Here is a 3,550-nt window from a genome sequence, read left to right as displayed (position 1 = left end):
TCTGTGTACAAGAAAGGACACAAAACCTTTTTAACATAATTTATATACATTTATGGCTTTATACAACAAACTGTCAGGGATTGTTCTCATGTGTCTGTAGAAGTACATCAGGCACTTTTTCTGAAAATATCCACGTATGAATTTTAATTTTGCAATGTGACTAAGTCAGAGCAGTGAAGCGTTGAAGAGCTGTCACACCACTCGCAAATAGAACTAGCAGTATGTACATGCCAATCTCTCAGATATTGCTGGTTTGTGGAACACCTTCAAAAAAGAGGCCAGTTTTCATGTCGAATAATTTGCTTTTTTTGCTTGCATAAACCATGCTGCATCTTACATTACGATTACCAAAATAATAATAATAACAATAATAATAATAATAATGAGAATACCTTATTTAAAATCAGTCATAAATTAAGAATCCTAGCAATTTCATAATGAAAATAGGATTTTCAAATCAGTAAAAAAATAAAAAAATACTAACATACATCCAGTGGTTTAACAAGTGCAAATTTTATACTGTTTTATAATTGGTCCAATTTTAACTTCTCAGGGATGCTCTGTTGACTTAAGCCAATAATAAGCAATATCATTTTTGCTTATAAGTGTAGGCAAACTGTCAGTTTATCAAAGCAGAGCTTTCCAATTAATGCATCTACTACCTAAACATATATCATATAGCTATATTATGGAAACAATACATCTTTATATTTAAAATATCTGAACAGCTCTATAATACAATAAACTTTTAATAACAGTACAAACCAGAGAAAAGTCAAAAACAAGGCTGCATAGGTAAGTTCATCTGCACAATTCACAAACCAATCATTTACAACAATTCTGACAAACTAAGTTACTCCAAAAACTTGGTACTTTTACTGAAAAAGGATTTATAACTAGAGGTCACATAATGCTTGTTTTCAAGGCAGACAACATGCTCCTTCACCAATTTCACAGTATTCCAGAATTAAAATTGCAAAACATTAGAATGGCACCACAAAAAAACCCCGAACACAAAAAAAAACCCAAACAACTGAAAAAAAACCCAAAAAACCTCAAAACTAAAAAAAACCCCAAACCCCAAAAAATGCCAAATTGACCATGCAGCCCAAATCTCTGATTACTTACAACCGTTTTCTCGTAATAATTAAAAGGGCTTTTTACAGACTGTAGTAATTAAGGAAAGGCTACATTTATGTTATTCATAGTTATAAAAGGAAATGAATAAAATATCTGTTTACAGGAAGTTATACAGTAGCAGTAAATAATAAACAGGAGGTATATTGTTAAATATAGCATGTTCAGCTGCATCCCCATCGAGTGTAACATTGATTACTGCTTTCTTTGCATGCAGAGGTGGATTTTATGACTACTTTGGCCTATGTGTATCAGTGCCTACTTGGGAGCAAACATTTTTGCACATGCAGCAGACAGAATGATCTTCAGAAACCCCTATATGAGCCCTCCACTTGCTCCACTGCCAGGATTTATTATCACGTTTCAGAGACTATGTATTTGATGGTGAAGATGCTACTAGATATATTTGCCTGTAAAAGCAGGTGGCTCCATTGAGGCTTTGGCACTTAAGAACATTTGATTTTGCTCAGAACAAGTTCAAAGACCAATTTCATGCTGGGGAAGATCCTGCATCACATCCGCCTCTGGAACTGCCTGACAACCACAACAGCATATCTAAAAAAGTAGGACCAGCAGTAATTAGTAGTGATTTAAGCCCAACAGGGAGCTAAATGCTAGCACATCAATAAATACATTGCAGAGCTTTAGGAAAGTCATAACAGGATCATTAAATATATGGCTTGTTACTAAACTTCATTTACTTGGCAAATCCCGTTTCCTTCTCCACCACACGCCATCACTACAGGGAAGATGAGTTTCAATTAAGACATTTTGCAGTTGTGAGCTGTTTAGACAAAAGAAAAATCAGTGTAAAAATATTTGTTTCCCCCCTTCCTCACAACAGCCAGCTCTAGCAAAAAAGCTGTTAATTCTGTCAGTGCATAAAAAAGCTCCAAGAATTTCTGTAACACAAATGTTGTGTAGCAACCAGTGAAAAGACAGGTGAGGCCTGTTATTCACACATCCATGAAAACTGCATCATGCAATTACAAAAAAATCAGAAATCATTTATTCCAAGAGCCACTCCTGAAAATGCTCAGGTCGCTGTCAGTATGCCTACTCCAAAAAGAGCAGGTTTTTCCACAGAAACAAGATCTCTGTTATTAATGCTCTCCCCTACCCTAAACCTCATGCATTTGTATAACTTCACCACTTACTTTATCTTTCTTTTGGAAAAAAAAAGTAATATTTTGTCCTGCAATAAGGTCAAAGTTTTAGTCTCCCACTCAAAAGTAGCATTTTTGCCTCTTCGAATCTACTGCTTTACAACAGAAACACTGATGAACCCTAAAACTAGTGCTAATTAAGACAAATGACAATTTTATCATTAATTTTACTACAATTACAAATTTTCCGCAAAAGGTCCTGCTCCTGAGTGCACAAACATTATGAGACCTCCATGAAATAAATATAAATGTGAAGCATTGTACAAGCATCTTAACAATGAATACTTAACACTTCGTGGTAGTCAAAGTTAAAATGATAATAGAAGCAGATGACATTTCTAAAAATGCATATATAAAATTGATTAAATATTTCTAAACATAAAGTTGTCTATATTTATACATCACACAACAAAAAAAGGGACAGAAATGTTTTGTATTCAAGATCCTTATTAAGCTTTTCCTTTATTAGCACTTCCAAGTGCTAGGGAAATTTATAAAAACATGTACTTAATCCAGTTAAAATACTGTACAAAATGAGGAGGTTATGAATGCTGCCAGATCTCAGATTTATTCTTTTTTAAAGTTGCCTATGTAACAAAAGTAGATTTTAATTATAAGAAAAATAGCTTGGAAAGTATTCCAAAAATTATCTTAAGCCCAACAACAAAGTGATTAATTTGACAATGAAATCCAGATATATTCTTGCATAAATTTACACGAATACAGGTAACTTATCAAATGGCATTTAACCTACTGTTTGCTTTGAATAGTCAGTGAGTTTCGCAGGATCATATTTAACAGGCTATTCTATTCTCATATGAAATGTGTGGCAATTTTGAGTAAAATAATGCAGTTCATACTGCTGCAAGGCAAGTCCACAGTTATCTCAATTCATCAAAACACAGGTAACATCAACAAAGGTTAAACTTACTTAGGGCATGAGATCATCACAGTATTCTTACAAAAGTTTATAAACTTTTCTTGGACCAAAACAGATAGTCTTAAAAAACAATTCTTCTTCTAGAGATCATACTGTACAAAACTGAAAGCACAACATGATGTAAGTAAGAGTCTTTGCTCTGATTATATGGTGTAGTGAATTTGGCACTTCAGAGTAATGAAATTTCCAATGGCACAGTTCTTATCTACAGCAGCACATAACCTGCAAACCTTGGGCAAACATCCTGTACAGGAAAATACTCTCTGCTGCCAACTCTGACAAAAGGAAGAAAAAAGAAAAGAAAAAA

The sequence above is a fragment of the Corvus brachyrhynchos genome, unplaced genomic scaffold, assembly GCF_000691975.1.
Source record: "Corvus brachyrhynchos isolate BGI_N302 unplaced genomic scaffold, ASM69197v1 scaffold103, whole genome shotgun sequence".
NCBI classification, from domain to species: Eukaryota; Metazoa; Chordata; class Aves; order Passeriformes; family Corvidae; genus Corvus; species Corvus brachyrhynchos.
Note: the sequence above shows the minus strand (reverse complement) of the source record.